The 23,551-nt window shown below is 36.7% G+C and overlaps 1 protein-coding gene and 1 long non-coding RNA gene across 3 annotated transcripts in view; one reads left to right on the top strand and one right to left on the bottom strand.

The window, feature by feature from the left end:
• Positions 1-4,597: 4,597 nt before the first annotated feature.
• On the bottom strand, positions 4,598-10,693 carry LOC146364341 (uncharacterized). Its single transcript, XR_014798913.1, has 3 exons — positions 9,681-10,693; positions 6,845-6,928; positions 4,598-6,636 (listed from the first exon to the last, which is right to left on the bottom strand). It is a non-coding gene; the product is annotated as an uncharacterized LOC146364341 (long non-coding RNA).
• A 97-nt stretch (positions 10,694-10,790) lies between these two features.
• The window catches only part of plagl2 (pleiomorphic adenoma gene-like 2), a 52,136-nt gene continuing 39,375 nt past the window's right edge, over positions 10,791-23,551 (top strand). For both annotated transcript variants that reach the window (XM_084917256.1, XM_084917255.1), the window contains exon 1: positions 10,791-10,906. The gene's annotated coding sequence lies outside the window, so the exon portion shown is untranslated. The remainder of the gene's footprint in view (positions 10,907-23,551) is intronic.

The following is a 23,551-nucleotide window of genomic DNA, read 5'->3' as shown; positions in this document are numbered from 1 at the left end:
TTTGCTTCAATCAAGGTATGCAGAAGATTATCTCTGAACACACCTTGAAGCAGATGGGCTACAGTGGCAAAAGATCACACCTGGTGCCACTCCTATCAGCTAAGAAGAGGAAACTGAAGATCCAAAACTTAAAAAATCCAACTGTGTTCATACAGGACTCTTTTGCTTAAAGCTAGCAACTAACTGAGATTTTGAGGGAATACAGGAAATAACATTGCAGTTACATTCTAAACCTTCTTATATGCAGAAAATGCAAATACAAAATGATGCTTGAATAATGCATGATTTATTTTCATCAGGGTGAAGTGTAGCCCATTTCTATCTAAACTGAGACATCAGCCATATTCACAAAATGAATATCTGAGAAGTCGTATCACTTTTTAACCATGTGTTAAACAAAAAGTGTTAATTTACGTTTTGCAATTGTCCATGAGAAAAACAGTACCTCTAGCTCCTAGCCTGCTGTTAGCCACAGCTGATGCACCTGAAAGCATTTATTTACACAACTGTAAATTGCTCTGCTCCAAATCATTGTTGTGGTAGAGGGCTTCATAAATATTGCCTTATTCTCCACAGGTTTGTTCTTCAAAAAATAAATGAATTTTTGAGTGTGCCAAACAAAACCAGGCTTGGGAAAAAGTGCTGTAATCACATTAAACCAAAATCCATTTTTTTTGGCATCAACTTGACCTGATGTGTTTGAAGAAAAGAAATGCCAAATCCCAAAGAATATCATACTCTCGAGCATGGAGGTGGAAACATTATGCTTTGAGACTAAAGCTGAATTTTTCATTCATAATGTGTACAATTTGGTCATTGGGTGAGGGGGTGGTGGCTTTTAATAACTAGAATGGCTCTGTTTGTTTAGAACCTCCTATTTTATTTACAGTTCTGTGCCCTATCAAAGTTATACATTGTATATATTGTAATGTTTTTATGTAAAATGTCTATAAGTCATAGTCTGGTTTTAACAGATTTTGGATCAAACGTATATAGTCAAAATTCTGTTAGTGCAGTGCTGGCTGAAAACACTGATTATATAGACAGAACATTATCTTTATATACAGTGCATGGTTGAAGCAAACAGTGGATGTACAGTAATTATACAGGAATAGCATTCACTAACTGTAGAACTAACCCTTTAAAAATGAACAACGATGGGTGTCAGCACATATTTTGAGTTAGGAAGAAAATCAAGGGTTTAAAGCATACAATAAGCGTTTGCTACTTCTCTTTTGATCATTCCTGCAGACTGACAAAGAAGGGGGTCACACAGAGTTCACAGTATAAGAAAAGAAAAATTGCATTAGACCTTGCTGCTTTGCCTGAGATTCCCAGGTGTAAATCAGATGGAGCCAATCAATGCTACATCCAGTGATAAAGACTCAGATGGGAGAAGGGGCAGCACTCCCAGAGTGTTGTCATTATGTGTTCGTCATTAGAGGTTCACATGTGTGCTCAACATGCCCAGACCCAGTGTACTGGGTAGGCATGACAACATGTGGCCTGGGTGTGGTCTCAAACTTTTGTTACTTTTATTTAGATGATTCTCTGCCAGCCTGCCTTGTTTGACCGAATCAACCGATAATTGCTTAAATATGTCACAATAAAGAGATTGTTATGCACAGCTAAGCGGCTGAGCGACACAACTGGAATGATCTGCATATAGTTTGTTTTTTATAATTACTCCAAGGACAACTAAACATGTACATCTACATAAAACAGCTAAAACAGTAGACAGACTATATATTTTTAAATTATAACCAAAGTCCAGAACTTTTTTTTGTGAGTTTCACATGAAAAGGACTCTGAGGTTTTCTAGTTGGGCTTTGAGGGATTCTTAATCCCTTTGCATCCTCCAGGTCAGCCAACCCGTTCTAACGATTCTCTCTTTGTACTCAATCACTCTCGTTTTTCTTTTCTCTGATGCTCAACAGCTGGCTGCTCTTTCCCTCTTTTCCTGTGTCGTTCTTGATGTCTGCTCCTCCCCCATCCCTCGAACACACACTGTTTCTCATTGTTACAGATGACAGCGAAGATAACAATACAAAGAACCACAACTCACTGCCGGAGTTTGAGAAAAAGACAAAAAGTTGGTGAGACAGGGAGAGAGAGTGTGAGACTTCCTTGAGGTGACAGGATCACAACAATCAAACAAACATAAACATGTTCACCTAACTTTTTTTGCATTTTAGTTTTTGTGCAGCTCTTCCTCACTATCCAAGGTTTTATCAGTTTCATTTCCTTTTTCGACTCTTCAAGCTGCAGAGGAAGAAGCTTTCAGTTAGTAGTATTCAGTATTAGAACATCTACACATGCATACATGCCACTTATGTTTCCCCATTTGTCTGCTATGTTTTTAACTTCTTTCATATTCTCTGCTGCTGCAGAGTAGGCCTGACACTGTTTGTGGCCTTTCACAAGAGGGAAATAAGGTAGTCAACCTCAAAACAACCCGCCTCCTGTTGACCTTTCTGTGTTGTTCCTGACAACCCAGCTTTCAGTTCAGCTGAAATCTGTATGGTGTGCTGTCATTTTACAGATCTAGCATGCAGAGCTGTCACATGTTAAACATTTTTTTCTGACAAATTTGTCCACGTAGAAGAAAAGAGTGTCAATAATAAATGCTTTTTTGTTTGTTTATGTGTTTTTAAATATAATAAAACTCCATGTTGTAACTATGGAGGTGAAGAAAAAAACACACCTCCTCAAAGGCATCGCGTTACACACACCAGTTGTCCATGAACTATCTGAGGTATGTTTTTTGTCCTGGTGAATACTCTGTGAACAAACAGAAGAGAAACAGTCCTCCTATTTTCTTTCTTCAGTGAGTTTTAAGATGCAAAAGTTAATGCCTAAACCTGAGAAAGAGTTTTCCCAACCCATTCCGCTGCGATAAAGGCATTAAGTAAAACTGGTAATGAACTTGGAAAACATTTAAAACAACAGATGCACCTAAAAAACTTTACCCTACTCAGCCTGGAATGGCTAGGTGCCCTTATTGTAGCTAGACATAGTAAATATATCTTGACACACCTTGACATAGAAGAGAGCCAAGTTAAACTTTGGAGAAGATATAGAGTTCGACTAAACAGGGGATGTGGAAAAGAGTTTAACTGAACCTACACAGTGGAACTATTATAGAGGAAATGGAAATCCTGCAGGTGATGCTACAAGAGAGCTTAGTATCAGCAAGCTGAGAGAAATTTTTACTGTGATGGACTACTCCAATGTTGCTCAAGACAAGAAAAATTACTTGGAAAAACCAATGAAATCCATGCTGTAAGAGGACTTGTCTGCTGTGAAAACTGCAAGCCTGACAAGTTCTGGAAACCAAGTATTTTTAAAGTAATTTTAAAGTAATTTTAAAGTAATTTTGATTATAAAGATTTAACTTTTAAGTGTCATTTCAAGTATTAAAGATTGCTCCAAACCTCTGATTTAAAAAAAACGTCTTTTTTTTTTTAACTTAACTTACCTGCATTTTAACCAGATTTTCATATTTAGTTTTACTTTTGACTTCACCTACGATTTCATTCTGGTTTTCAAGATTTATTTAAATTTAAAAGTAGTAGAAAATGGGTCAAATTTAATAACTGTTTACTGTTGATTTTCTTTAGTTTCCAGCTGCTGTAGGTCCATCTATTAGAAGCAGTTTGCTTTAGTGATATAGAGAAAAATTAAGAGAAACCTGTTTCACCTTCAAGGTTTTCTTGTATTTAGGGATGTTAAGCTTTGTGTGTGTTTTATCTTATTTTATTTTGGTCTGTTGGTTCCTCTCAATAATCTGCTGTAGCTACACATAGACTGAATGTAACAAAAAGCAACACACAAAGTATCAAAACTGATGTTAGGAGATTTATCTTATTAATGAAATTGGAAAAAGCCAAACTATCTCTTTAAAGTCTATTCTAAAGTTTGCAGCATTAAAGCTATTAATGGTAAGAAATATTTCTCACTTGAAAGATTTATTTAAATTTAAACGTGGACATGCCAAAACAAACAAAAATGCAATATCTACCTCTAGAAAATGTTAGTAATACATGCTAATAATAATTTACTGACATGGATAAAAACTGAATGCACTAGAAAGGCTTAGACTAGTGAAAAGGTTAGATTTGAAAGCAAACTAAAGTAAAATTAAAACACATGAGAAATATCTTTGTCAGTTTGATTGAATTTGTTAACACAACAGAAGGCTTTAGTGCATGTTTGAGACGTGTCTGTACTTTATGTCATAAAGGCTTAAAAATACCACTACTGTCATAACAAGCGCTGACACTGTTAATCATGAAACTAATAACAACTAAACAAAAATCAACATTTGAAACAATATATTTTAAACCTTTAAAACTGTAAATGCTAAAAGCCCCTCTTCAAATGAAGCTGAACTAAAACACTAAAAAACTAAAAAAGTAGTAATAGGGTAATAGTACTGCGCTACTATAGTAGTTATAGTAGCACAGTAGCATATATATATATATATATATATATATATATATATATATATAGAGAGAGAGAGAGAGAGAGAGAGAGAGAGAGAGAGATAGATAGATTAACAAACTTTATTTTTCTGTTTAAACACAAATATCCCATTTGCCCTAGTGTGTCTGAGTGGCATACATGAAGACTGTAACATAAGACTTTGGTTGTTCCCACAATAACGGACATTAATGAAAGGTAAGTAGATAATTAAACTAATTAAGCTAAGCCATCTGAACATCTGGATAAAGCTACAAGTGATTCTAAAACATTTTAAATGGTTCAGAATGTTTTTTGTACCGGTTTTGTAAACTTATAACTGATACTTACATTACTGTGCTTTTAAACAGCAAATGTGTAGGCAGGTGCTCTGACTTGCAAACCTTTGAACCTGGATATGCAGTATGTTCCTTTCACTTCCTGTTTGATTAAGTTATGCACCAAAACTACTTGATTCTCAGTATTGCCAAGAATACTGACAAATGTACAGGGTACGCCAGAAGTGACAATATTTAATTCATACAATAATTATTACATAAATATAACATTATTTACATTACTTCATTTTTAACAGTGTAGTAAATATAAACACTTTCCCTCAGAGTTTCTCACAGTGCTTATTTCAACATGTTACTATGTGAAACAGACTTTTATTTATAGGTGCAGTGACTTGGAAGACTGACAGAACTTGACAGTATCTTTCTACTATTCATTTCTTCTTATTTCATTATTATTGGCTTTATTTATATAGTTATTCATCTTGCCTTTCTTATTTTTTCATTCTCTTTCACAAATTTTTACCTCTGGGCTTACTAAAACTGTGCACACCTACAAACACTCCCTCAAGCACATTATCAGATACACTTATTCTGTTCAATAAGTGTTGTTTTTGTCCTGTTTTTGCATATAAAGCAAAAAAATAAATCATTTCATGACTGAGTATTTTCATTAACTATTAATTTAAAACTCTTTTTTAAAATAATTTTTGTAACTGATGACTGTGTAACTGGACAGCTCTGCAGCTCCACCCATCTACCTTATCAACCTCCTGCAGAACTCTGATGTTTGCTCTCTGTGACTTGACACCCCACCTCATCGCAGAGAACTTCTGCCCAGAAATTATCACACACCAGATGCTCAGTGGTTACATCATACAGATGTATCATCTCTGTCTAGCTTTCAGTCGGAAACCAATGTTGTAACATTGGAGCTCTCATTTCATTGATTTTTAAGCATACTTGTGAGAAGCATACTAAGTTTAAAACATCAGTAAAAAAAGGGCACCTTTTTCCAGTTAAGTTCTTCTTTGATATAAATCAAAAAAGCTCAATTTAACTACACCCCGAGACCCAAGCTCATTAAAGCATACTACCTAAATAAAGTATGCAATTATAATTAATAAAAATGCTCACCTCAAACAAAACTGGGTGAGAAAATCATGCTCAGCCATTTCTGTGTAGCTGGACGGGACAATGATGTCCTGGTGGTTACCCACCATCCCTCCTAAGCTGTTTATCACCCATCCCCACTAATGTAAACCACCCATCTGTTTTAAACAAAACACATAAAAACACACATAGTCATTTCCCACTGTGCCAGACCCTGAAAGAAGAGATTGCTGGGTATTCTGGTGGCAAGCAAATCCACTCCAGATGTGAACAAATTGTCCCCCTTACTAATTGCTATTGTGCTTGCTGATGCTGATTTTGGATCTCTTTGGTTTGTGTAGATGGGTGTGTGAGTGCTTGCCACAATATGTTAAGTTTAGAGGTGCATGTGTACTTACAGAGGAGCTTGAGCGTGCGTCTATATGAAGCTGACGGTGTTAAAGTAATAGCTGTGAAGTAAAGCGTGCTAAAGGAAGGAGGTAAATCAAGATGACACTGCAAGATCAGTTGGAGAGCAGAACACTGGTATACCCTGCCATAAACAGAGCCACATGTTTCTTCCCAGAGCCTGATGAAGGCTTTATTTAAGGGAGCCCATTGCTTTCTTCTGTCCTGTCATCAGAACTTCTCAAAGGAAACTTCTGGCTTCCTCGTCCCTCACAGTGCATCTAATCAGGACTGATTAGGTGTGTGGTAGCCAGAAACATGCAGGGGAGTGGTGGCTGCTGCTGTGCATGTGAGGGCTTTTCCTGCATGGTCTACAGGGCTGAGAAAAAGACAGAAGAATCAGAGGATGTCATGTTGTGGCATTTCATAGGTTAGTAAAAATTGCTCCACAGATGTAAATAACAGCCGACCACGCAACAACTGCAATCAACCTGACTGCGGTTGCAGCAAACCACACTGTAATCCAAATAAACAAACAAAGGCATAATGAAAGAAATCTCACTGTTTATGCCGGGAAATTGCCTCACCTCATCCATCTTCAGACCTTCTGTTTCTCTATCATCTATTCTTGTCCAGTTTCTGTTTGCTTTATAGGATCCTAACAGAAGAAGCTGCAGGGGGAAAAACAACCAAAGCGGTTACATCAGATCTCACCAAAGGCAGCGTGGTCAGCTGAATTTAGTCATACATTAGTCGTACCACAGGTAAAATCTGTAATGTGTAATCTTTGTGAAAGTACAACTGATGGTAGCAAAATATACAGCTGATGTCAAAGAAAGTCCTACAGCCCAGTCTGTAAAAAGTTCACAAACACAGAATGCAGTTAATCTTTTAATTTTGTATATAATGAAAATAAATGTGCAAAGACGACGCAAACTGCTTATGAGAAATATCCTTTTTTATTTTGATGCCAGAAACACATTTCAGAAAAAGCTACAACAGTGGCATGGTGTGTTGCCTCATTTTTGTTTTTGGGTTGTCTTTTTGTTTCAATACAGTGGTGTGCATTGGTCAGTGCTGTCACCTGACAACAAGATGGTTCCTGATTCAAACCCTTGTTGGTGCTCTTATGAGTGCAGGCGCTCCCTGTGCCTACATGAGGTTTCCTCCTGTTAGTCTGACACATGCTCGTTAGAGACGTTGCTGATTCTGAATTGGCCGTGAATGTGAAGCTGAGAAAATGCTTATATGTGTGTTTAGTTAAAATGTCATCTGAAGCGTTTTGCTCAGTAAGACTGCAAATGTACTAAAAAAATACAAGTGCATTACTTTATTAGGATTTTTCTGGGGTCTTTTAATGTTACTACACATGGTGAAGTCTACCAGCTGTTCATGTTTTACATCAAGATGTTGTTCTTTAATTGTTAAACTATTTGCTTATGAGATTTTTTTGTGTAATGAACCTTTGCTACTTTTAATTTTCAACTTAAAGAAGACCCAACCTCTTTAGGACATTCTTTTTCTACCAAATCACATGTTAATAACCTGTTTGAATATCCTAGTGGTTATTAAGTAACCTATAGGTTCTTGAAGTGATCTTTAAGCATCAGTTTTCCTGGGTTTTCACCACCTTTTTTAAAATCCTTTTTGCTGGAATTAAATCCAAAATTAACATTTTTTCCTAAATTTTATATATTTAAAGATTCAGTTTGATTTAATGTTTATTTACATTTTTAAACAGATCAATTTTTTTAAGACACCTGCTCCTTAAGTGGTTAAAGTAAAGAAAATAGGGCCCTCTTAAAATGGCACTAATTAGTTTTAAGTCACAGGTGCTTGAACTCCAGCTGAAGTGCCTAATTCCCACAAATATTTATCAGATTAAGGCAATTTTAATTAACAGCCTGGTTGGAAAATCCTTGAATATTCTGAGAATATTACCTAGAGTGTAGTATTTGTAGTTTTTGGGAGATAAAAAATTCTCACAACTTCCCTACTTCATGACAAGCGGCCCTTGGCCTTTGCGGGTTTAAGTTGTCCAAAAATGGAAGATTTTCCTAGTTTTTTACATTCAAAGCATTAAAACCATTATTATATCCACAGATAATTTCTACAACTGTAGCATCAGGTTAAAGAGAATTCTTCATTAAACAAACTTTAATGAAGAACTATGTACTTTCTTTTGGCATTCAAAAGAAAGTACATAATTTCATCCAAAGTACATACTTGTCATTGCTTTTGGACAGTTTCAAATTGTTACACTTGGTATTCAGAGATTAATTCATGGAAAGTCTAGGCTTAATTTAAGAATAAAAATGTCCAATATGAATAGAAAAAAATGGGTATAAAAATTCAATTATTTCCTTCCTTATGTTATTTATAACTTCCTTATTTGTTTATTTTTAAATCTGAGCTTTCTATGTTTGTCTGAATATTTTATTAGTATCAGTTCCTTAATTGTTTTAATAATGAATAAATCTTTAAAATAATTATACAAATGTGGTTTTATTGAATATGCGTTTGTTCTATTAATTTTTGTGAGAAATTTTAATTCCTACAGATCTTGTGTTGACAGACCTGCTTTTATTTGTCTATCAGTTAAATATTTACCCCCCCCCCCCCCCCCAAATAAAAGTCTGCTTGAATACAAAAAACCGACCTGACTTTTTAAAGTAAACTTTGAAAAACAAAAAACAAAACAAACAAACAAACAGAAAACAAAACATCTCAACACTATTCGTGTTTAAAGAGGTTTTTAGCCTGTCTGTTTTACATAAACGAGTCTGCGACGTCAGGTACAGATATCCGGTCCGATCCAGTGGAGTAAGATTTAGGTCCGAGACAACAACTTTCAATATAGGCTTATTATAAGCAGCTTCTTCTTTAAAAAACGAAAAAAAAAAAAGTGGTTCGGGGAACAAAAAGCATCATCGTCATCATCATTTCCGCAAGCTCTTTCCAGCACACCGCTGTAGTAGGTACGTCTATTGTAGTTGTGCAGCACAGCAGCCCCGAACAACAAACACTTTCTGCCCCGCTCCTCTTTATTGAACAAGCCGAAAGGCTTTTGATGCTTTCATGTTCTGTCGGAAATTTTTCAATTTAGACTAATTGCCCATGAAAATCCGAATAACAGGATAAGTGCATTCTGCATGGTGATGTATTTTTTTATTTTAATTGTTCACTGGCCAGTCAGCACCTAAATGCATGATTTTGAATCATGTGTTTCTGTTTATTAAAAGCATTTTGCACTTCAACATGATGCAAAGGCTTCGGAATAAGTTGAATCATTTATGCAATTCAAAAATTACACAAATATGTGTATTGATCTTTAAAAACAGTATTTTATTTTTTTGTATGAAAATAGAACATAAGAGCATAAATGCCGCATTATTGAAGACACCCCCTTCTCATTTCACTCACTCCGGCGCTGTGCACAAACACGTTCACCCTGCGGGCTCGGCGGTGGGACCGTTGGCAGCCTGTGGAGGGGCTGGGAAGTGGTGCCGGAGAGGCAGTTAGGGTGATGAGGAAACGAGTTGATGTGCCCTGGAAGTAATTCTTTCACCCTTCTCCCCTCCCCCTTCCCCAAAGGACACACAAGATGGGAGAGAGAGCAACGGGACCACCACCACCAACCACCGGTAGCCTTCAGCACGTGGGGACCCGGGGTGATCATCCACATTCCAGCTTGTGGGCTGGAACTCCTGCTCGTTATCTGGCGCCATGTTTTCACTTTCTGATACCTTTAAAAAGCACCTTAATTATACCAGCACATTAATTTCAATAAAGTGGTTTTGTATTTTTGTATAACGCATTTAAGGGTAAAAATGTTTTTCAAGTTGAATCCCCCCCCAATTATAAATAACAATAGCGAAATGATGATGAAGTGGTGTTATGAGAAATCTTATGTTCTTGATGGTTCTTAAAAAGTAGACTCCCATTGTAGCTAAATATTGATGTAGTTATTCCAGCAAAAAGGCTGAAATAAACAAATGCTACATTTAATAAACAGAAAATACATTTTTTAAAAATTAGCAGTGGTTTCCTCATTATTGTTGAGCTTCTTAAAAAAGACAAGATAAATAAAAATAAGAAAAAGCAAAGCATCGAACAAGTGCATTCATAGCTTAACAACTAAGCCCTCCCCTCTCTCTCTATACTACTCAAGTCTGGGCACAGCCTGCATTTTAGACATTGTAGAAGCTTCTGTTTTCAAGCATCTTTCTAATTGTTTTAAAGGTTTTCTTGTTTAAAATGAACGCGCAGAGTGAAGATAAGCTGCAGGTGTTATAACTGAAACTAGTACTGCTAACTGGGAGGACTGGCTGCAAGCTGCTGAAAACCAGTAAAGCTGTCGCTGGTTAGAAAAAAAAGTTTGTGAAAGTGGCCTGACGTCACACTCCCATAATGCTTACCGCCCCATAACTCCGCTGCAGCCTGAGGAGAGCCAGACACACTCTCAGGCCCCGAATATAGAAAAATTATTGGGAAAAATCGGAAAAAATATCCAAGCAACAGATCGGGAGGAGAAAAGAGCGTGGAGCGGTGGCGTGGGCTCTCCCACAGCGGGTTTTTGGTCCGGTCCGGGATGGGAGGCTACCGGGAGTCCTTGTGAAATTGACTAATGCGATGCTGGAAACTTTCTGGTGGGTAAACTGCTCGTTTTTTCCTCTAAGCGCTCATATTGTGGCTTCACGTCCTCCCGTCTGCATGTGTGCCTTTGCTACAACTTTCCGAGCCTCGTATCAGCCCTCAGTTGTCTCTAAATGACACTTGAATTGTTGTGAACGTGTTGTTACCGTCGCACGATCGGACTTTGCGCTATTTTTTCTTTAGTGGCACCGTGTAAGAAGCCTGGGTATTTAATTTATAATTACGCGATCGTCTCTTCTGCCTCGTCTTCTTCTTCAGTTTTTTTTTAAAGTTTTCTTGTTTTTGCTCGATGATTATGTTGCAAACGCGATCTGTAAAGTTGTTCCACACGGCGCACTTTGTGCAGCGGCCCCTCGCTGTTGACGTTTGATGTAGTTTTGCAAGTTTTCGGAGATCTTGTGATTTTTAAGCAATTTTCGAACATTCATCAAGTGTGCAGTGCCGCTGCACGGGAGAGGGAGGTCGAGAGAACGTCCTGTTGCGTGTGTTTGTTGACCAGAGGGGAAAAAAACAAATTTGCTGAAACGTGCACGGATGTTTATGCCCATCACAGATTCTTTAAATAAGTTTTGCGACCGATATTCAGTCGCCCTCCTTGAACCTTGAAGCCATTGTTGCTGTCTGAATCGAGCCGTCCACTAGGTTGTGGTTTATGTCACAGTTCGGATGTTTTGCTGGGAGAGTGTGCGCTTTTCCTTGAAAGAGGGGGGTAAATAACAACCAAGACCCTGCCAAAGAGCCGGGGTGGTTGGGGTCACAGTGTGGGGGTTCAGTTTGTGCACTTGTTTCTGATTTGGCTGCACGCTTTTTACGTATTTACTGTCATTCAGGAGGGAGGAAATGAGCACAAACAACGGTGGAAGTAACCCTAAAGTAGTCAGCTTTGCAGAGGACTGAACAGAAAGCTGGTTCTCCTATTGGGAGATTGTTGCTTTGTGCTGTTTTTCATTTGCATTTCATATTTTTATTGCAGCAATATTACATTTCAAGATTAGCAAACTTTTTCCCTGTTCTGCATAAAGCATGAACTCTGGCTGAACTTTGGGATATTTAAGTTGTTTTCATGACATCACTTATAAACTATAAGTAGACATCCTGTGATTGTACAGGAAAGTGCACATCCACAGTGGGAGATTCCACTACACGCATACACGGTTTTCCATTACCAAGTTATCCATCGTCATTTGAGCACACTAAAAATGACAATATGGAAGTACATCGGCCAACATAAGTATCAGCTGTTGATATATCTGTGTATTGTTGTTGTTTTCCATCATTTGTAGCAGCGTGGAAATGTTCAAAGATACTGTGAGGAAAGGAAAGTACTTTAGGACAGTTAACAAGAACAGAAATGTGGACATTTGTGTCAGCATCTGCTGTTGGCTAGATTGTTATTTTAAACATAGAAATCATTCCAGACTTTGATGATCAATGTAACCTAAAAGCAAAAAAACAACAACCAAAAGATCAACTTACTTCCACAAACATAAAGGCTCAAAAATGATTGATTGATTTTTCAGTTAATGTAGGATAAATACCACATGACGTGTCACATTAGTTTTTAGAAGCCATTAGCCATTTTGCGAGTTATTAAGAAAATACATACACTACATATTAGACATGCATAGGTTGTGAAACTCTAGACTGATGCTGATGTTTAAATTAGCAATTCGATTGATAGCTGATGATATTCTTTCAGTATTTTTGTTTTGTTTCTGTTGTTATTTTTGCGACACAAAGTAATCTTATTTGAAAACAAAGCTAATCTCTGTTAGTCTTTCAGCTTTTTATTACACAATATTTGTGCATCTAGTGAGTACAAAAATGATGTGCAATTAAAGATAAATATCAGCGACTGATATCAATAAATCTTGCCTTGTTATCCTGCTGATTTGTGTAGAAAATGATGTGATGAGTCACTTAGTAAGATGTCAATTCATTTATTTTACTGGGATCAATAAAGTTTTCGAACTGAAGATAACTTCTGCCTAATGGTTCAAGGTCAAATTCATATTTTGCTTGCTACTAAATCCACAAACACAATTTCAGTGCATGTAGCTATAAATCAAGTCAAACATTTTGTTATAGTTCATATGAATAATGTGATATAGCTGGACTACCAGTCAGAAAAGTCATACTCACGTTTCAGGTATAAAAGGTAGCTAAAAAGGCTAAATTCAGATCAGCATGTAATGAACTTTAGGTAGGTTTTTCCCTCCAACTTCACGCCTACATGTCTGAGCCAAGCATGTACCATCAAGGCCTCCAGCTACATAATAAGGAAATGGAAGTGAGGTTGTCACGAGACAATGCCTTTGCTGGTCGCTCTGCAAGTTGAGACCCATGTGTTGATGTTTGCTGCTCTCTCACTACAACCGTTCGGCTGACGATGGATCCGCCCCATGGAGCATTAGCCAGATTTCAATTCTCACACGTGGAGCGTTGAAGAAGATGACTGTTTTATTTTTTTACATGCAGTGACAGATGATATATGAAAATAAAGGTATTTGAATATAATAGTATTTTCCCCCACAAATTCACAGAAGCTCACGCTAATTCCCATCAGTATGTGTGTTTTCAGAATGATTATGTGCACTCTAAAGCACAAAAAACCCTCAAGAAACTCCAAGACTCCAGTACTCCTACTTTATATTTTTTCCTCAGACATAACCATCTAATGATTCATGTTATTCTGCTGCCTGAGCTTTCAGATCTGCTCTGCTCAGTTGAGCACAGTCTTTGCTTGAGTCCACTGAGCCAGCTTCTTCTCATTAACTTCCATGCATTGCCTTACATTACTTCCATGCCCTGTGGTCGAGAGGCAGCACGTTTCATGTTTGCCTTTATGATTGAGCGAACGTGGGTGCCTGCGAGAGCACACACACTTGCCTGTTTGGAAGATGTGTGTGTGTGCAAGTGTGTGTCTGCGCTCCATTTTAGTGTGTGTGAGTGAGAGATTGCTGTTTTTTGAGTCCAAGGGAGGTCTTCTCTTCTGAAAATCCCCCTCACAATTCCTTGCACCTCTTCGGGCAGCAGCGGTGGTGGCGGCAGCGGTGGTGGCGGCAGCGACGGCGGTGGCAGCAGCAACAGCAGGCTGATTACCATGAGAAAAGAGCATCAGTTGGGTTAATGGGAGGGACAGCCCTCTGAGGGGACAAATGGTAGTTAATAACCAGGGAAGAATCGGAAAAGCTCTGATCCCTTGCTTTGTACTTTTTCACCTTCTAGAGGCACGGATGGGATGGGGTTGGAGGGGGTGGGTGAGGGAGCAAGGGACACTGGGTTCATGGTAGAATGGATGCTGCTTGCTGACAGGCTGTAGGAAAACTGTACTATGTGTTACTTTCTCAGGAGTGGCACTGGGAACCTGAGAACTGCAACAGAATACAGGGCATTGCCAGAGCTGTTAAGTGTGTGCATGTGTAAGCACTGGGCAGCGTCCGTACAAGAGTGTGTGGACGTAAGTACATTTGGTGTCATGGGATCAGTGTTCAGGTTTTTACTGAAAACAAGTAATACTTTACACATTATTTGATACTTTTCCTAAAAGTAATGCAATTTGTTTCTTAATGACCTGCCGGAGAATGTAATTCGTTACCCTATTTGATACATTACTTTTGTGTTACTCTGTAAAATGACCTTAAACACATTATCACATAATTATCTATATAAACCATAGGCTATAATTATAATCCATATCTTTTAGTTTTAAAATTGAGATCAAAGAGGCTTCACAGTGATGCAACTGCAGAAACACGAACAGGTAGAAATGAAGGCTACAATGGTGCAAGCCTGACTGCTCGTCACTGTTTTTGTTACCTGTTGAAAATCAAGCTCTGGCTGCAGGACTGGAGTCAGCAAGCCCTCAGCTTTAAAATAATTCTGGGCTCTTGGCTAGCTTTGTGTTAGTATGCTGTCTGTGCAGATGTTTGCAAAGAGTCCACCTTGTGTTAGCACAGTGCGGTTGTATTTGTCTTGATACAGTTTGCATTTCACCATCGTGCTTTTGTCCTTTTATGGAATAAAAGTAAAATTAATGTCCATATTTCTACTGCCTAAAAGCTCCACACCACATTTTTCCTCTTTTCTTCATATAGACAGAAATCAGCTAATAGTAGGGCAAGTGCACAGGAAAAAAGAAAACATGTTAACTTGACGCTTTTTTCTTTCTGTCTGCCTGGTGTGCAAACAACTAAAGAATCTTTGTAAAACAATGTCACAACATAATTGTAACTAACATGTCACTGTGTTACTGAAAAATGTAATGTGATTACAGAAACACATTACACTCAACACTGCATGGGACTAGCAGGGAAACAGATATTTCATTTCATTTATTTGCAGTATGTGAGGCTTCACACATTAGCTGCTCAGCTTTCAGGCTATTGTGTGAGAGAGGGCTGAGAGCTGTATGTTGGGTGTGAAAGCAGAAAGAAGTTATGAATTCTGAGAAAGACTGAACAAGGGAGCAAGAAATAGAAAAGCAAAAGGATAAATCTGTAGCTCAGAATGTGGGTCTGATATTGAGTGGTAATGTGGTCAAAGAAAAAAAAAAATCAGCAGTAATTTGTTTTTCCTACCAAGAGCTACAAACTGCCATACTACTAAATGTTATGAAATACTTATAAATGTCAAGACTGGAAAAAATACTGGCTAATACTTTGATTAAAATAAGTGAATATTATCAAAAGCTTTATTTGACGTCTTGATGATTTTCACTGGTTTTAATCACAATTTTTTCCAGTATTAGACTGTATTTATTTTATTTAGGAAAATTGGGTGTGCAACTTCTTTATTACCATTATTATGAAATTAGTAATTTTTTTGCTAAATTAATAAAAGCGGCTTTGTAGAATCCAAAAAGTTTAGCTTTATTGTCCCATGAAGCCTGACAATCAAGTCTAACTTGTAGTCTGAAGTCCAAGTATTACATACTCAATTAAAATAGGATAAAAACAGACTTGGATATCCTTCCTTTTTCAAATGTTAAATTTGTGGGCAATTAAACATAGCATTACAAATCAGAGGTTTGTTGGATGGAATTGTTTTGCTTTAGTTTTGCTGTATAGATAGCAATGTGATGGCTAGCCTACCATAGCTAATACCATAGCTAATGTATGCCAATGCTAATGTCAGGTAACATTACCAAAGTTTGAATACATAGAACAAGGAAAATATTACTGAAACTTTTTACTGACTTTTTGTTCTTGTGCATCATAATCATAACATTATCGTTATAATAACAATACCAGTGGAACTGCTGCTTTAGCTAAATGTGGCTGGTAACTGGTGGGTAATATTAGCTAAAGTTGACTGACCTTACTATTAAGTCTGTATGCTGAGTTTATGACTTTTTAGTGTGGAAGATTATTAATTAATTAATTTGACCAGATACTCTTAACACCATGTATATGGACAGAACCCATGTTGAAGTCATATATAATTTAGATGGTTTTTACTAAGTTCACATGATGTTAAAGGCTAAGAAGTAAGCTAGTAGGTTCAGGCATTGGGGACTAAGATTGCTGGGTGCATAAATATGTCCCAAACAGCAATCTTTATCCCCATTTTTACTAAATACAACTCTATGTACATTTACAACATTTAGCCTGGCAGCTATGACAGAGAGAAAAAGATGTTTTGCTGTATAATACACTGATTGAAAACAGGCATACAAATGAGTGGAGGAGCTTACATAGGCACATAAAGTCTCACATATGCACAGATATTTACAAGGCTAATTAAAGTAAAAAACAAACAAACCCAAAACCCAACAACAACAAAAGAACCCTCACATTGTCATTTTTACTATGCATAGGCACAAAGTTAATAATACAGGCACACATGCTCTCATTTACTCACTCTTGCAGAGGTTTTTCAGACCCAGGCACATTCTGATGGGTGCTGCAGTATGCTGGTCAGAAATAGTATGAGGATGCGAGATGCTTGAACCACATACTGCCACTTTTCCTCATGGATCTTTTTCTAGGAAGAACAGGGCAGCTGTGGCTTTTCAGAACCTAGATTCATCCATCAACAAGCACCCATGGTTTACACCACACAAAACACACATACACACCCTCTTTCCTCTCCCTCATTTTCCTCTAGTCCTTCCCCCTTTCTCCAATTCCATACATCCTCATTTCTTTCCATCCTCTCTCTTTTGCTTTTTATCGTTCTTGCATTTCTTTTTTTCAAAGAGTTTGTCCACCTTTCCCCCCTCTCTTTTGCCCTTCATCCATCCTTCTCTCACAGACTGAGTTTACAGCCCCAGGCCACTTCCGCCAGGCTGTCTGCAACAGATTTATTAATAGGCTCGTCTCTCTCCAGTAAACACAGCATTGGTTTAGGGGGTCGTCTCTCGGGCACTGATAGACTTGTACTTAACCTTAGGCACTGACCGACTCGGGAATAGTAGAAGGCCTGTTGGTTCCAAGGATGATCCACTGCAGACCAAGTAAAAGAGGGGAACAGTTGGAAATAAACACAAGTATGAAATAGTTTGCAGTGAAAGACTGAAAAATTTACATCTGGTCAGGTGGAGTTTGGTAGGTGAAAGGACAAGGTGGCAGAAGGGGGATGAAATGTAAAAAATGTCATGCGATTTTACTACAGGCAATACAGCTCACACCTCACCCTGTTCATCTACTATTGATTTATGCCACCACATGACAACAACAGATGGAGATTTCCCATTTGTCATGGACTTATGTTAAATATTGTTGGAAACAGTTGGTCCATCTTAACTGATCATTCACTATGCCCAAACCCCCTTTAGTTAAGGTCAATTCATGGTTTCTGTAAACTCAAAACAGACTTGAACAAGCTTCTGTGCATATACCACTGGGGGTTCATGGACACATTCCTACCTAGAAAACTTGATGCTGACCTCTTGACACCAAGAAAGGAGCTGTTTTTTTTAAAAAAAATTTAAAATCGTTTTTGTGTTAGTAACATAAAAAAGTAAAGAGAACCTAGAGATTAGAGATTAGGAGAGAGGATGTGAAATGTAAAAGAATAGTCTGCTCAGATAATCATGTGAGCATGACGCTATAACCTGGCTTTTACTGTTTCAATGAGTTAGCAAACGTCTTGACTGTTAGGTAATATTATCAAATAAATGGTGAGACAAATTTAAAGATGGATACTGAATGGAGAGATTTGTTTTTAAAAGGACAGGACTAACAAACGTTTTTGCATTTTTTTGATCATAGTTAGTAGTATACAAAGTTGGGACTCTCATTTCTTACAAAAACGACCATTGATATACCTAACAGATTTTAGCTGTCGTTGCTGGCGACCTATTCAGGGTGTACATTGCTTTTAACCCCATGACAGCTCAAGGGCTGCGAGATGCGGCATTAATTCGATACAGGGTGGCTGTAGTGTAGGAGGTGAAGCAGGGTCTACATGCCGTATATCCATGGGGAAGATCCCAAGTTGCTCTCTGATGCATCCATCAGAGTCTGAATGTGTGTGAATGTTAGATAGAAAGGTACTTAAGGATAGAAAAAAAATACAAAAGCACTATATAAGAACCAGTCCATTTAGCACACACAGAGTAAAATGGATGGATTGATGGTAGCTATTTTGTTAACTATCAATCTGTTGGTTGTCTTATAGCTGATGCAGACAGCAATATTGTTTTTTTAATGTACTTTTTAAAGTTTCCCTTTTGTGATAGGGATTTTTTTTTGTTTGGTTTTTTTTTTTGTAAAAAGGGTTAGCCAGTGCTAAATTTCTACAATGGATAAACATTAGTGATTGCCATTGGTTGAATTCAAGTCAGGTGATCTGAACTTTGGAAGGTGAGTTTCTACTTATACTAATGGTCGTCCAGTGTATTGGTACATTTCTAAATTAACTCAACTTTCCTGGTAATCTTTTATTATTTGTATTGCTTATCTGGTAAGGTAAACATCAGCATTCTTACCAGCTACGGAGCCATTAAAAGGCATGATAGTAAGGAAATTGCATTTTTCTTGTATTGCACTGAACTGCTAAGTTCCTGTATTACATTACGGCTTTTTAAACTACCCTAAATGTAACAGAGAAGGGGTAGGATTAGACCTCTGCTACAAACTCATAAATTTATGCTGAAGTATAACAAAAAGAGACTTTGACATTCTTATGATTTATCCACGGGTGCCTTACTAGTTTCATACATTTGAAACTAGTTTAAAAAATAACATGAAAAAAGAAAGCAAATACGCTAAACCAGAAAACTAAAAGCCAGACACTGTTCTTAAAATAGCAGGAATTTGTGCCAGTCATGATTTACATTACTGAAGAAAGTTTCTGTAATAGGTGAGCAGTAACTTCAATTGGAGTTGCTGAAAAAATGACACCCAGGGTGGATTCAAATCTATTACTAGAAAATTATTATAATTGAACCCATCTCCCTTTGAAAAATATGGTCAGGACATACAATTTGGTTTGCTGTTGTAAACTGTAGTTAACTGGGTATGCTACATTTACAGTTTATGTAAATGATTCTGTGAGATTCACTTTGAGCTTTGTAAAATCTAAAAAAAGCTTTTATATTTATATACATATATTTGAATATATTTTATATATATACGACTCTTAGTACAAATAGAGCTTCAAAGGCCTGTCAAGCTTTTTTAGGTTTTGCTAAGATATACTTGAACAGTTGTTATTTTGTTGAGTTTTTGTCTTATTTTTTTAAAAACAAAATACAATTGCTTATTTTTTATGACTATACATGTAGCTATTAACCTTTTGGCATTTCTTTTTTTTTCTTTTTTTTTTTTTTTTTTACCTTAGGAGGTACCATAGGAAGCTAAAAAAATAATCAGGTCCAAGTTAGGGAAGATAAAATATTTTAGAAGCATCTGCATAAACTGACTGTCCTTTAGAGCAGCACTTTTTTTAAAAGAAGAAGAAGAAGAAAGAAAACAAGACAAAAAACTAATTGCTGTTGATTTTAGCTGATATTATCCTTGCAGCTAGTTTCAAAGATGACCTCAGTTGTGCATTTCTGCCATGAAAAAACCCCCCAAAACAGAATACACTCTTTTTATGTTTTTGGTGTCTATGAATTCATTGAAATCATAATTTCTATTTTCATTATCACTGAAATTTATTCTTTCAAGCAAGTGAATAATAGTTCAGTCCGTAACATGTTAGGACTGTTTAAAACACAAGTTTTTGTGTTTTTTTTTTCTTAATAGTTATTTATATTTTATTAATGACTTTTCTGTTTGAGCATTAACTCTTTTAATTCACTTCATGCACACTTGTCATTGTAAAAGAGCATTTTAGGTGTTTTTCCTTTTAATGAAATGCCTGATGTCTGATTGGCATTTATATAGGTTTCTTGCTAGAGGTTTAGGCTGCAGATGGGGATTATTTTCAGTTCTTGTTTAAAACAACGAAGAAAACGTTTTTGTTTGTACCAGCAGTGCAGAACCCAGATTCATTCAGTGCACTGGCACATAAGAAATATTTACATAAGAGAAGCTACAACTAGTGATTTTTAATTATATTATTATTATTTTTCAAATCTGTCAATACAAAATACAAACAATTCTGCAATCTGTTACAGGCTGGTTTTCTGGTGATTGAATTATTATTAAAAGTTTGATGGAACAAACTTTTACAGCCAAACATATTTAATTATTTTTAGGGCTACAAATAGTTGATTAATGACTTTGTCAGTCCTCAAAACATGTTTAAAATGGCACGTTGAGATCATAAAAAGTTACAATATAAATAGTTTCAACTCTAAATATTTAAATTTTTGGAATTTTAATTTTTGCATGTGAAAATTGTAGCCCTTTTCTCTAATTTTTGTAATCGGGAACAGGTTTTCTAAAAAGCAGAATGTTGTCCAACAACAGGGAACGTAGAACCTTTGAAGTGTTTTTATTCTTTTCTCTTCACTACAGTTCTATCCAGATTTTGTTAAATTTCAATATTTTTTTCCGTGAATGTGCCAATAATGTGATGTGTTCGTGATCATCAGCATTCCTAATATCATCTGTTCACGTGCAAAGTTTTCAATCTGAGCCAAAAGTGGAAGTATTGTGGTGCGCTGCTGTGGTGCGCTGTAGCCGAGGAATGCACCAGTACCAGACCATCTAGCGCGCACACGCTCACTGAAGTATGTCAGAGAGTTGTTTAGGATCAACACGTGACTCAGAACAGAATTATGCGTGTGTGTATTTTACTGGCACAGTAATATCTGGAATATGGACCTGATGTCGAATGAAATGCAGTCACACACATACACACACTCCTGACTCACACACGCCCTCCCCTTTCTCTTTCTCTTTCGCACACACATTCGGCTACAGTAGTACTGATACATGAGTGCGCCGCTCCTGAGTCATCCTCAGGAAAAAGCGGAATGTAGCCACACTGTCTGATGACACAGTGCGTCTTCCTTTCTCTGAAGTGATTTTAATAATGTTTTTTTTAATAATGGTGGCCTGTGCCACCCACCCTACTCAACAATCCAGTGCTTGCTAAGTATTGCCAGGCAAAACCTTCAGCTCCCTCAGTAGAAGTAAGTTTCTCTGCTGCTTGTGCCAGCTGAAGTGAGTGATGACTTTGAGCATGGAGAAAAAGAGGCGCATCATCAGCTTGTACCTATGCACTTCTGATTTTAAACACTGGGAACATGACTCATGTAGGACTTACTTTCTGCCTGCAAGTACTCAATGTTTATCTGTGCCTTTACAATGTGGTTGCTTTCATTTTACAGTAACTACTTAACCAACAGATTCTCTTTAGTGAATTCATTGGTGGACAAAATACTTGCATTTCTTATTCAAAAATGTGCATCACCACAGTGTAAAACTGCTGTGACGTATAAAGCAAAGTACGCACAAAGTTGAAAAGTATGTGGCGGTGTCACTGAAATATAAATGTATTTGTTTATAAGCTGTACATAAAAGGACGCAGTAGCATCAATATATAGAGATACTGCAGGGGAAATATCTTTAAGGTATCTTTGAGTAAGTATATCATTACATCATGTTATCATCATTACATTGCACCATTAAAAAAAGGTTTGGTAAAGGGGGAGGTGGAAACTGTTATTTCTCTATTATAAGTATTAGTTTTATATACAACAGATAAGATAAAACAGCACTTTTCACTGAGTTGAATGAACAGCACCAAGGCCCAGTATAAGATAAATAGGTACTATTTTAAACTGTGAATCATGCAAAGCTATTCTTGTAGAGTCCAAGAATAAAAAATATAATGCTCAAAATAATCTGAATAGATCAAGTTTAAGCATGGCCAGATAAACATTTTGCTCTGGGGCAGGAACTCATTTTGGGCCACCTCTGTTTCAGTAAGACAGTGATAATAAAATACTACAAATATAATGCTATAAAATGCCCTTGTATTTGCGTTTATTTACTTCATCATTTGTAGAGTAGAGTAAATTATTACTTCAGATTTTGAAAACTTTAAGTAAATATATGCTCTGTAAAACCCTAAAATTAAACTTGTTTCATGATTTTTAATAATAGTAGTCCTGTTATTAATGTTAATATGAATAATATTAAAAATAGCTGAAAACCTGATTAGCATGATAATGCTCTCTATTTTTAAAAGAACGCGAGGAAAAAATACAGAATCTGCATCTAATGTGTTGCTATCAGTACCATGGATTAATTTTTAATAAAACAAAACGTGTGATTTAACCATATGAACTTAAACCACATGAGACCAAAGGCTACTCTGCTAAGCTAACCAAGCTATTTATAAAAACAATTTTTATACTTCATAAAGTTTGGCTCAATCAGTTGTAACACTAATTAACTCTTTACTGCTTGAAAGTAGCAACACATGAAGCTCTTTTCTGACCTTTGTAATATAGTTAAAATACATCACTCCCTTTTATTAAAATAACAACTATCTAGCTGTATGGTTGAAAATCTTTGTGTTTTACTAGATGGGATAAAACCCTGTTGTGTCTCAATACATGTCCATTTTTTTAAGGTCGCTCATTAGAAATAGGGTCTCGTGACTGCAGGCTCTGTGTACTACAATGGATCTAAAAGGCTGCTTTAAGGAACCTGAGCATGTTATTAAGTGTCAAACTACTATGAATAAGTTATGAGCAAGGCTTCACTTTAGAGGGGAAATATGTGTAATTAAGAACAATTAACAGTTGTAGAGTTGTAGATTAAGACTTTTAAAGTAGACTGTATTAATGAAGTACTATTAAAGGAGAACACCAGTTCTAATTGTGCTGCCACATTGCAAGTGCACAGTAAACAATGCATATTAAGATCTTGATTGATATATAACATTGATTTGTAACTTATTGATTGGTGGCATCTTATAGTCCAGAGACATGCATGTTGGGTCACTAGTGAATCTACAGTGGGTGTGGATGTGACAGATAAAGTGCTTACAGTTTACAGGATAAAATGCTGTATGAATTTATGGTTATATGTGATTTATTATCTAAAATGCTTTAAGTGGTTAGTAAGACTAGAAGAGTGGTATATAAGTGTGAGGAGATAACTGTAAGTAATTCAGTTCAATTTTGCTTTTATTTATATAGCACCAAATCACAACAAGAGTCACCTCAAGGCACTTTAAGGTGCAAGGTAAAGACCCTACAATAATACAAAGAAAACCCCAACAATCAG

The sequence above is a fragment of the Perissodus microlepis genome, chromosome 20 (genome assembly GCF_051167445.1).
Source record: "Perissodus microlepis isolate ML-2025 ecotype Zambia chromosome 20, ASM5116744v1, whole genome shotgun sequence".
In the NCBI taxonomy this organism is placed as follows: Eukaryota; Metazoa; Chordata; class Actinopteri; order Cichliformes; family Cichlidae; genus Perissodus; species Perissodus microlepis.
Note: the sequence above shows the minus strand (reverse complement) of the source record. Positions and strands in the feature narration are given on the sequence as shown.